The 13,323-nt window shown below is 34.6% G+C and overlaps 1 protein-coding gene across 1 annotated transcript in view; it reads right to left on the minus strand.

The window, feature by feature from the left end:
• LOC134745937 (5-hydroxytryptamine receptor) overlaps nt 1–12,360 on the minus strand; it is a 174,727-nt gene extending 162,367 nt beyond the window's left edge. The window contains exon 1 of the mRNA XM_063680078.1: nt 12,278–12,360. The gene's annotated coding sequence lies outside the window, so the exon portion shown is untranslated. The remainder of the gene's footprint in view (nt 1–12,277) is intronic.
• Between the last annotated feature and the right edge of the window lie 963 nt (nt 12,361–13,323).

The raw sequence follows: 13,323 nt of genomic DNA on the forward strand, positions 1-13,323 counted from the left end.
ACGAACAGACGGACAGACAGACGGACAGCGGAGTCTTAGTAATAGGGTCCCGTTTTTACCCTTTGGGTACGGAACCCTAAAAATCAACGATGATCAACTTTGGCCAACGTGGGATTCGAACCCACATTTTTGGATTGATTGTCCAATGCAATATGATTGACATCTCATCATAACTGGCTTAAATATAAAATAGGCCCTTAAGGCATTGTACCAAGGATACTGGCGGCATTTCCTCGTTGTGTCGCAATGCTGATACGTTGTGCGAGGAAGCCGCCAGCTCTTCGGTCAACAGTTACGTCAACCAAACGCTTCGCGATTTCTGCAAACAACTTGTGCGCGCTGGGACCCCATGAGAGAATACATATTTTATCCTTTTTAGGGTTCTGTACCCAAAGGGTAAAAACGGGACCCTATTACTAAGACTCCGCTGTTCGTCTGTCTGTCTGTCATCAGGCTGTATCCCATGAACCGTGATAGCTAGGCAGTTGAATTTCACAGATGATGTATTTCTGTTGTTATAGCGGCTAACAACAAATACTAAAAAGTAAGGAACCCTCGGTGCGCGAGCCCGACTCGCACTTGGCCGGTTTTATTCATTATCATAATAATACTTTACAGCTAGAATTTTCAACAAAGTACTGGTAAATTTCAATGGACCTACGAAACAAATTACTAAGTTTTCAGACGGTTTTAATGCCTAATCAAACCCCCAACAAATAAATAAAACAAAAAAGGAATAACACTAAAACAGAAGCTTATATTTTTATATTTTAACATAACCGTGATTCACTCTTTTTGCTTAGTAATACTGGAAAATTATGTAAAACATGTGAGACTAAAATAACACGAATTTCAGCAATATACGCCACAAATTTTACTGTATTTATTCTACTCGTTATTTCACCTTTGTTTGAATTTAAAATACCCTGTGTGTTGAAAAATGTGTACGTAATGAGAAAATAATAATAATAATAGTAATTGGTAGTTTTTAAACGTACAGCTAGGGTGTCCCAGGTGTCCCTTAGCAATTTGACAAAGCCGAAATGTACATATTTATTTATTTATTTAAACTTTATTGCACGATATAAAATTGTACAAAAGGCGGACTTAATGCCTTAAGGCATTCTCTACCAGTCAACCATTGGGTCAAACAGAAACGTGTAGTTAGTGCAGGATTGTAGAAAGCGAGAGCAAATATGAAACACAAATCAAATTATTCTAAACAATATATATTTTATTTATACACTTACACATATAAGAATATGTTAGCAACACTGTTTGTAAGGATCATTATTTATTAATAGCTTATATTTTGATCATTCTTACTTTTACGATTAGCTTAAAAAAGAGTATCAGTTGACCCTTACTTGTCACTGGTTCCCGCCATCTTGAATTGTTATTAAAAGGCGGGTACACGGTGACAAGAGGCAGTTCGTGTACAGACGAGTTACAGTGTAGACGTCTTGGAATATTTATTGTAAATTGGTTGTTATTATGTTGGTAGCGAACGAATAAAGTTAAAATATTGGTACAAGTATTAGTTTTCATCATCAACCCGGTGGTAACCTAACAAATAATAACAATATATACCTACATATATACAAACATGCATACATACATACAAGTATATACCTACATATATACAAACATGCATGCATAGTACATAATATGCATTATATAAGGGTGTTTAGAACCAGTATATAAAGTATCATAACAACCGGTGTAGCGGTTACGAAGATATTAACAAATTACGATTTTTTACTTTGGAGTAGCCTGTGTGTGTCTGAGGTAATACATCCTCATAAGGATAGTATAAAAACCTTCTTCGACCTTTTTGATTATCTTTTTTATTTATGACACTAATAAGATTGTGACTTTTGACAAAAAGCACTGCCAATGATTAATACACTATGTTTTTTTTTCTTGTCGATTATTGGAAATAAATTTTGTTTGATTTTTTTGTTCTTTTGTTCTAATTCAAAATATATTAACGTTACAGCATTCCTGAAAAAAACCGCTACGTGGGATTTTATCGTTTGTCCAATGGCTAAGAACACCCTGTATAAGATTCGCTGTCTGGCTGTATTTATTTTTTGAAACCATTTTGAAATTAACGAAAAATGTAATTTAAACTTAACATCATTCGTTATTCGTTCTGAGCTCATAACGATCTAATAACAATCAAAAAGTTACCTTCAATAATTAGCACAACATAACAATTTAAGTTGCGTACAAACCGGCCAAGTGCGAGTCGGAATCTCCCACCCAGGGTTTCGTACTTTTTAGTATTTGTTGTTATAGCGGCAACAGAAATACATCATCTGTGAAAATTTCAACTGTCTAGCTATCACGGTTCATGAGATACAGCCTCGTGACAGACAGACGGGCAAACAGACATACGGACAGACGGACAGCGGAGTCTTAGTAATAGGGTCCCGTTTTAAACATTTGGGTACGGAACCCTAAAAATGCAGTTTGCCTGCACAATTCTGCAATTTCAGTTTTTGTGTATGAAAACCTAATTTTGGAACACAAAAGCATATCAGTCACATTTCATCCGCCATCGAAGTGTCATCCGACACTCATGACACTCTATAACGCGACACGACACTGCAATATGTCTGTCCCTGTTACCATTCTATATGTACGTGCGAGTGTGAGCGAGCTAGGTCGAACCATTGTTACTTGACCTTGAGATCTATAGTAGCAGCTACTGTTGTTGTAGTTGTTGTGGCAGCTGCTGACACTACAACTACAACTACATCAACAACAACAACAACAACAACAACAACAACAACAACTATTACTACTAGCCCGAATCAGATTTAACAATTTGTTACGGTTATGATCTCGTTTTCATACGACCTTGACGATCTCTTACGCTGATAGGTGCATGCAAAATGAAATGAAACCCGAGCGCGAGAGGCGCGCCATTCGCCAAGACGATTGTCAAAATCGTATCAAAACGAATTCAAAACCATAAATGTTAATAAATCTCAATTGGACTCCTGAGCTTGCGAAGCGAATGGAACATGGCCACACATCGCCAGATGGATTCGATTGGAATGTCAAGATGAAACGTGTTATATTTAACCCGATATGTCGATATTCTTCCTGATAAAGTTCTTGTTTTGGAGATAAATGGTGCTAAAATACTGCACTCAATGTTCGGAATAAGTATTGAAAAATGAAATAAAACTATGAAAACGGATTATATCGCGTATATTGAATTTATAATACATCCCGACGTTTCGAACTCTTTACAGCGTTCGTGGTCAACGGGTGACTGAGGAAAAATTACAAAATGCAAAAATACCCACATACTAAAATAATGAACAATCATAGACTACAAACTTTAAGGCTGGTTGTACATGCAAAATCGGTTCATAAGGCTAGTTATACACTATAATTATTTTTCAAGTAAAGATATATATATATACGCGATAAAAAAAAAAAAAAAAAAACAAGTCATAGTTTTAGTTTTAGTTTTCATAGTTTTATTTCATGAGTAACTATCGCGGTAACCGAAGACAATATTATTGAAAAATGCTTTGAATACAATTTTCCTTTAATTCAGTTGTTGAATTAAAAATAATTGTAAGTAAAAAATATGTTTGATACCGAAGAACGATGATCGACGAACGAACGGTGTTTCCATATGTAAATATAATTAAAATTCCATTTATACAGCCCTATTATAAACTATTATAATTTAAAGTCAATGTTTAGTATCAAAAGTATCTTCAATTGTTTTACATATATTATTATGTCCAAACATAATATCTTTATTTATAAATAATATAACAAAATATAACAATAATAATAAAGCCTTTTCATCATCATCATCATCATCATGTCAGCCGATAGACGTCCACTGCTGGACATAGACCTCCCCCAAGGCTCGCCACTCCGACCGATCCTGTGCCGCTCGCAACCACCGAATTCCCGCGACCTTCACCAGGTCGTCGCTCCATCTCGTTGGAGGCCTACTCTCGTTGGAGGCAGTTCGTCTTCCGGTACGCGGACGCCACTCCAGAACCTTCACCATTTTTTACTTCCATGGCTCAGAAGCTACTACTATGGGACGACATATTCATTCGTTCACTCGAAAAAGCCCTTTAATAAAGATTTAAAAAAAAAGCTACTACTATTAAATAAAGCCTTTTATTTCATGCAATTTAACATAATATTACATTTTTTTTTACATTTAACTGCATAGCCAGGTACAGGTAACATAACATGCAAATAGTATCTACTTATGTATTTATAAACATTTTTTTTTATAAATACTAAATTTACATTTACAGCTATTAGTATATAGGTACATAAAGAAAAACTTACTTTAAGCCCCTCTTACGTGTACTTAGTTATCTCGCATTAAATGAATTAGACTGACATTGACAAATATTCTTGTCGGATAATCGTGAAAAATAAGTTATAATTGGACAAAATTAATCAAACTTCTTCTTGGCCAAGTAAATAATGAGTCTGGCAAACTTCAATGTTTTTTTCAAGTAGTTATAAATGAGTTTATAGGTATATGTATAATATGTAATTTTGTATTTCCCGTGGAAGCGTTTTGGTTGTTATTTACTGTAAGCTTATATGTGATTAGAGTTTAAAACGAGTTTTACTTTTAAAATATTTACTGAAGTTTATATATTTTTTTGTGTCAATGTTTAATTTTATTAATTTAATAGCCGTTTAATATATTTTTACAAAATTTTTAATCGTAGCTAAATGCCGGATGGGTGTGCCTTTACGACGATTTCAAATTTTCGTTATAAAAACACTTCTTCTTTTCTTTTTTCTTTTTTTTTCTTTTTTTTTTTTCTTATGTACCTTACCTATGTTGAACAAATAAATGCTTTTGACTTTTGAAATGATCGTTTTTCTATTTCCTGCTTGAAATCGTCCCCCGGGACGGAAACGTGACGTGAGATATTCACGTTTCTGCTTAATGAGACTACTAATTAAAGGTTTGATGTTAATGTTAATGAGACGGCGTCTTTTATGTTAGCTGCAGACTTTAATGGCTATGCGCAGATTAAGCGTAATTGGACTACAAATTTCACGCATGCAAGTAATAATTTTAAAGGGTCAAGTGTCAAGGGATTTTGTAATGACATTTAAGGATATTTTTATCTGTTGCCGATTTTAATTTTTATAAGTTTTCTATAAATAATTTATAAACCAAAATAAAATGTAACTGTCGCGTATAATTTTTTAAAGTAATTTACATTAACTCATTATTTAAAAGAAGTGCATTATTCTCAGTGTGTCGCGCTCGACACAGTGTGAATTTTAATTCTTTTGTGGTGAGCGTTAAAGGCTGAACACCTAGCGACCTTCACCAAGAAGGAGTTTTGGCCGAAGAGTGTCGCGGCTGGATCCCTGACACTGCGGGGTTGCGAATTGCATCGCAGCCATAATTGTGTTTTTAGTTTTAAGATATATTTTATAATAATAAATAATAATTATGTATGCTAGTTTTAAGGTAATTTATCTATGGGCCAATAGTTGCCTGAAAATAAAGATTTTCATTTCATTTCATATCATTATTTTTCTTATCTGACACGACAAATGAGTGACATTTGAAATTTATACTTTCAGTCTCCGCTTTCGTTAGTCCAAGACTCAGAAGATTTTAAATATCAGAAATGAATTGTCACGATTGATATCTTTATAAGTAAGAAATGCAATGTTTTGAGCGCCGCTGTCTGAAATTAAATTGCAGCTTTAACAAAGGATTGGCAATTTAATAAATGGATCAAAATATTTTCGTTGTCCTGTTTCTGACCCCTTTGTCACGATTTTATTTGAGTATTTATCAAACAAACAAAGAAAATTGCGATACAATTTGTATTTTCTTAACAATTATAAGGCGCTTCACCACACGCAACAGCGATACCTAAATATATAAGTAGAAGTGTCATTATAAAACCCATTCAATTTTTATCGTATTCTCGCGCGGTTAATTTTAACTTCAAAATGATTTTGCAATTTAACTTCTTATATAATAATATGTTGTGGTATCTCCAGGGAGAGAAACAAGACAATGAAAATAATTTTAAACTATTATGTCCAGTTAAGCTACGTATTCACTATAAACATTTTGTATAAAAACACGGTTTGTGATTCAGAAATCCACGTGTTTCTGAGACACAGAAACAGTTGCGGTAAACACTATTGTTTATCGCCAAATTCATTGTATCTCAGACCGTCCACCTATGTGAGCTGAAACATTATTTCTGTAAACATCTGCGTAGTGTTTCAAAAACAGTGTATCCCAAACATTGTTTATAGTGAATCTTCTTCTTCTTTAAATAGACAATCGGTAACTTTATTTATATCTAACGAAAACACAAAGATATTGCATCAAAGTAATATTTAATGTAAGCAGGTGCTCCATTTTACTTAACGTAAAAGAAAGATGAAAGACCAAAGGCTTTTCAAAGAGAATTGGCTTTTCTCTTTGCAATCTGATCTGGTAGAGGTGACAGTAAAACTAGTTGTTAGCCTGACAGCCATTTTCTTTTATGCCTGTTGTATAAAATGAGTCAGATATACCTAATAAAAGTGCGACCTTATAAGTTTATACACTTTATGCATTGATTTGACTTCTCTTTTTGAAATCACTTTTGGATGGCGATTGAAGAGAGGGCTACGTAAAATTTTAATATTTTGTATTGAATTTTTACACGTATACTATTAGCATAGAGTAACTGATACTAGAGCGGTACTGTCATAGTAAATTTTGTAACCCCAGTAAATTCACTGCCATCTGTCGACACACTTTAAAACTAAAAATAAATATTTATAAAAATACGATAAAATGTATTTAAATATAGATAAATGATTTTTTTTATTTGCATTAATAATTTTTATGATTTTGACCCATGTTCTTTCACTGATATGCGTTAAAATTGTTAAATAACAAACGAAACCGTCAACGCCATCTATACGACTGTAGGCCAAAACTAGTAGCGCCCTCTGAACGAGAATAAAAATTTCTTGATTTTCGAGGCACGTTTTTTCCTTAGACTGTATCCATCTATTACGGAGTTATATCTATCTTTGCTATTAGTCAATTGAAAATGAAAAGAAGAAATACAAGAACTTCTTTTAGGCCTCTTGGGGCATTCTACAAAAAGATCTATTTTGTCGGGAAAGTGACGCGTAACTACTTTAATAAACCGCAGATATCGGTTATATACCGTTGAATTTTAAGTTAAGTTACTAGCGTAACGTAACGTAAAGTTGTCGTGCCAAATATCGGCTTCTTAGATTTATCAGAAGTGTTAAAAATATAGTCACGGACCGGACAGGCCGATACTTTTCTGGAATGCATCGGAAACGTACCTCATTTATACAAATGTTTGAATAAATACTATAATCGTGATTGCAATGGGTTAGATAATATTTAATATTAAAACAGCGAGTGCTGACTGAATAAGAATAAGAAATATTTATTAGCACAAAATTAGCATAAAACATTAATTAATTTAGATGAACAGAATTGTGCTAAAAGGTCTTCACTCAGCTTGATGTCCCGAAGTGAATCCTAGGACACACTACGACGTGATTCTGATTTTCAGTAAAGCCTTATAAATCTAAAACTAAAACTAGAACTAAAACTAACTACTAAGGTAGCTGAAATAAGTTCAAAATTAAGTCAGTAACAAAAAAACATAAGCAACATCCATATTCATACTATATTATAAAAGTGGAAATACGAAAGCGAAGCCTTATAGATGTTTTAATTTTTCTTTTAGAATTTCTAGCGGTATTAAATCCGCCTTCCGTTTTATTTAATGCAATAAGTTGGTTACTTAAATATTTGATGAAGTGCAACAGATATTTAAATAGGTCGAGGAAGGAATTGTTCAAAATTGGAAATAAGATTTCATTGTAAGTGTTAAAAGCTAAGTGAGATGAGCTAATGTGTAAAATTTTTGATTCTAGTTTCCATCGAGCTATATTTACTGATCGTTTAACCATATCGTGTAGACAATATCACAACTATAGTTTAGCTTTTGAACTAGGGACATTGTTAATAGTTTTTTTTTTCTGTAATGTTGTGTCACTCGAATTTCGGCCCCAGGTTCCTGGGGCTCAGAATTGAGCCTAAATGGGGAAGAATCAAAATTAAGCTAGTTTGGAAAAACCATAGTAATTTTCTAAAATCGCGGTGAAAATATTAGGATTAAGAAGACTAGATTTCAAAGACGCTTCAATAACGTTATACTGATTTCTATAAATTATCATTTAACTGTAAATCTATTTAAGTAATATTCAATTCAATTCAATATTTTTATTTCGAATAAAAAAATCCATGTTATTGTTAGTACAAGGCACAGCAAAACCGTTAAGAAACTTCCAAAATTATTAAATCAATTTACTTTCCAAAAGCCCTTTGGCCTTTGAACGTCTAACAAAAGATTCCATTGTACAGTCATTTGAATTAAAAAGGAGTTAAGTTAATCGCAGGCTAAAAGGGATTTAATTATAAAAACACGCTGTCTGTAGCTGATTAGATTAATTAATGATCTCTCATAAACTTCATCTCCGGCCGCTGAGATGATGACGCTGGACCAATTAGGGCAGCCTCTTTAGAGCTGTCAGTAAAGTCTTTAAGAAAAATTACGGCAGTACTTTAAATGTGAAAGTACGTTTTAGTTTTATGGCGCGCAACCCTGAGTTAACTATTAACCATTAAATCTTAATATGTCGTTTTGACTTAATACGTGAAAGAAAGAAGAAAGGGATAAAACATAAAATAACTAATTGAGACTTGTAAAGTTTTATAAATAAGGGGTTAGTCTTTTGAGTTTTAGAAATTTTACAAAAAAATACGAAAACAAGCTGCAGGTGATACCTATACAGGCTGTTACAAAAAATTTGAGGATCTAATAACTAGGAGCTAATCTCTCTTAATAAAATCTCTCTCTCGTGATAGAGTCAGAAATGATGATATCCGCAGTAGAACTAGGGTCACCGACATAGCTCGCAGAATTGCAAACCTTAAGTGGCAGTGGGCGGGGCACATTGCTCGCAGAACTGATGGCCGGTGGGGCCGGAAGGTTCTGGAGTGGCGTCCGCGTACCGGAAGACGAACTGCCGGTAGGCCTCCAACGAGATGGAGCGACGACCTGGTGAAGGTCGCGGGAAATCGGTGGTTGCGAGCGGCACAGGATCGGTCGGAGTGGCGAGCCTTGGGGGAGGCCTATGTCCAGCAGTGGACGTCTATCGGCTGACATGATGATGATGATGATGAATCTCTCTTAATTATTTGTTTCTGTACTTGTATGAATTATAAACTGTGTGAGGTGTCAAATTAAAGAGTATTGTATTGTATTTTAAAGTTATTTGATCCAGGTACCTACATGTAGTGGTGACCATGTTTTAGGTGTATGACTTTTAACTAAAATTAGTCGCGGGTTCGAATAAGCTTCATATAGCTTACAAAAATAATGGATCAGACTACGCGTTAAAAGTTATCATTGCCTATAGGTAGATAAAATAAGTTAACAAAAATATATAAAAAAGTCCTTGTATGTAGAACAAATAATCTATAACCGATGATTTTAGAATACGAACTGTACCGATATATTCCTGTTTGGATAAGAATTCCAGGATGGCAGATGCTTTTGAAGCGTTGTTTTATTCGCGATGCAGACACGAATTTCTAGACCAAATATCCAAAGACAGTGATTGCGTATAGTGACAGTGATACATATGTTTAATGTTTAATCTTTTTGTATTAAAATATATTAAACCGTTGTCTTAATCCTAGAACATACAAAAAACATAACTCAAGAAATATTTCCTACCCAATCTTTTTACGTAACAATAGAGTAAAAAGACAAAACCCTATCAACATCATATCTTTCCTAGTTTAGCGTTTATATTCTCCTTTTTCAAGATAAGTATTAAAAAAATAAACGCACAAATCAAAAATATTCCAAACTCGTAAAAACATTTTCTCATAACTGGGTTCTTCGGAAAACTCGGGAACGAATAAGAATTCCGTTTCGCGGAGAATACGACGCATCAATTATTTATCGAATACGCCAAATTTCGTTCGAATCACCCCACCTGGGAAAAAAACCTTTAAGACTACAACCATAATAATACTACTTACTAGTGTTGGTAAAGACTCAAGTAGTCTCGACGACATAATTATCTTATACCTAATATTTTATCCATACTGATGTTTTGTTATGTAACTTACATATAAATAGTTGTAAATATGAAATACTGTTTGACATGTAAAGCTATGTTTTATAAAGGAATAAATGGCCCGACTATGGTAAAATAAGGAATGATAATGAAAACTTTGTATACACCCGTTTTGTACCCTTATTTATACAAATAAATATATTTGATTGATTTTGATTGATTGATTGAATGAATAAATAAAAGTCCTCTGCTGACTCGACTCATTTTTTCATTATTATTACAAGCTCTTATTTAACTTGCCTTGTTAGTATGTAGGTACATAATTATGTTAGTTAGAGTGGGTCAAATCTTGAAAGCTAAATTTAACCCACTTACCGATTTCGATTGAACTGAAATTTCGCAAACATGTAAATCGGATGACAATGCAACATTATGTTGACATGGAGCTGATCTGATCATAGACAGGAGGTGGCAATGGGAACCCTATGATAAAACAACGCAAACTAAAAGTGTTTGGGGTTGTTTGAATTGTCTAGATGAGTATTAGTTGCCTGTGGAAAGAAAAGTCAGCGATAAAATTTGCGATAAAAGCTTGTACCAAAACTCACATGTCATTTTCTAATAACGCGCGGTTAAGCAGAAATTATCACGTCGATAACGGTGGCCATTATAGCCGTAGAGCTCCCGAAGACGCGAGCTTAGTTTTCTAACATAATAAATCTAATAAACTGAAATTCATTCAATTCATTTCAAATTGATGTCATATACAAAAGAAAACCGGCCAAGTGCGAGTCGGATTCGCACACGGAAGTTTCCGTACCATTACGCAAACAACTGCAAAAAAATCACGTTTGTTGTATGGGAGCATATTTATTTTATTCTGTTTTTAGTATTTGTTGTTACAGCGGCAACAGAAATACACCATCTGTGAAAATTTCAACTGTCTAGCTATCACGGTTCATGACAGACAGCCTGGTGGCAGACAGACGGACAGACAGACAGACAGAAGACAGACGGACAGCGGAGTCTTAGTAATAGTGTCCCGTTTTTACCCTTTGGGTACGGAACCCTAAAAAGTGACTAAGCCCTCCAGAGGCCAGAATCAAACCGATGTCTTCAGCTTGCACGGATAACGCCCTGGACCTTGAGGCGTCGTCACGGCGGTTCTCGTCCCATTTTCTCGAGTGCATGCAATCTTAGAAAGACTAGACTTTCTTTGACCAACTCATTATAGTAGTGTGACTAGTTACTTAAAAATACAAATCAAAATCCATACTTCCATACTATATACTCTATATGTTATATATATATTATATATCCATACTATAATATTATAAATGCGAAAGTCTGTCTGTCTGTCTGTCTTTCTGTCTGTGTGTTCCCTCTTCACGCTTAAACCGCTGAATCGATTTAGATGAAATTTGGCATAGAGATAGGTTGAGTCCCTGAGAAGGACTTAGGATAGTTTTTATCCCGAAAATCATCCCTTAAGAAAGTAAAAAGCGGGGTGGAATTGAGATAATTAATGAAGTGCCTGCTAATTTGTGTGCATAATATGCTCAAATTGAATGATTGCTCTGAGAATTTTTCCAGGCGCTATGCTTACTTTAGCTGCTGTTACTAAGTCCACGCAGACGAAGTCGCGGGCAAAAGCTAGTATTTAATAAAAGCCTGCTGAAGCCTGCGTTGCTGATCACGAACTGGAGTTGTTTTTATTGTTAATCTAAATTGTAATTTATACTACACTAACGACCCGCCCCGGCTTCGCACGGGTGCAATGTTGATTTATTATATATATAAACCTTCCTCTTGAACCACTCTATCTATTAAAAAAAACTGTATCAAAATCCGTTGCGTAGTTTTAAAGATCTAAGCATACATAGGGACAGACAGACAGCAGGAAGCGACTTTGTTGTATACTATGTAGTGATTAATTTTTATAAAATCATTTGATTTATTTCCAAAGTTGTATAATAAATCCTTGTAAGTTCATCACACTTTGTCCATAGGCAACAATGTTCACTTATTACCAGGCTGGTCATATGCTTGTTTGCTACCGTCGCGCGGCGTTATAACAGAACAATTCAATACATACCTGGCTTTGGTGATTCAAAGTGATTCTCTAGTGATCATTTTTGATCACACGCCAGCGCCACTCACAAGTGTCACATTTGTTCACAAACACTCACTTTCAAAGTGTTTTTTATTAAAAAATCAGAATTTTTTTTCGTCTTATTTTTCTTTAGCTACACTCGCATACGTAACGGTGTTATATACATCGGGGGTTGACAAAAATTGGCGTGCGCCCCGCCTGAGTGGTAGGGATGAACTGAGGGGTTGACGATGAGAAGGCGCGCGCAAAACTGTTGAATACGCCTTGCCAGCATCCGAACTAGCCTTAATATCAAAAGGTTGTAACTAATTATGAAGGTAATAGAAGGATAGGACCTTTTAAAGTGTTCTAGCAGCGTAAAGTACGAACCAAAAACGTCTTAACTAAGTATGAAGCTAATATAAACATAGTGCCCTTTAAACTATTCTTCCATCATTGGGTGCCACAGCCTTTATTCGAGTTTAGTTTCTTTTTATGTTTGATGTATTGTTGTGAAAGGGGCATACGTTTTTGCAGGTTGATTTCTTTTTCTTTGGATTTAACGAGTATACCAAAATGTTGCGATATTGTAAGGAATATTCGGGTTTCCTTAGTTCATAAATTTGCGGTTTAAGGGTAATGGATATTTTTATTGAGCGTTGTAGGTATTCAATAAGAAAAATAATTCAATTCCTTCTAATATTATAAACTAGCGACCCGCCCCGGCTTCGCACGGTTCCAATTTCCAATGCTGATGTAACATATAAACCTTCCACTTGCATCACTCCAAAATCCGTTGCGTTATTTTAAAGATTTTAGCATACATAGGGACAGACAAACAGCAGGAAGCGACTGTTTTATACAATGTAGTGATGATGCGGAAGTAACTCTCGAATTTAAACTGTTGCAAGACATACTAACATTATTTACATACAAGATAGTATATATCATGTTATATACAGTGGTACTACGTAATCTTAATGACATAATCCGTCGGTCTCTTGCCACCATCAATGTACCCGCTCTTCTTGAGCCGACTGGCATTATCA

Source organism: Cydia strobilella, chromosome 12 (assembly GCF_947568885.1).
Source record: "Cydia strobilella chromosome 12, ilCydStro3.1, whole genome shotgun sequence".
Taxonomy (NCBI): Eukaryota; Metazoa; Arthropoda; class Insecta; order Lepidoptera; family Tortricidae; genus Cydia; species Cydia strobilella.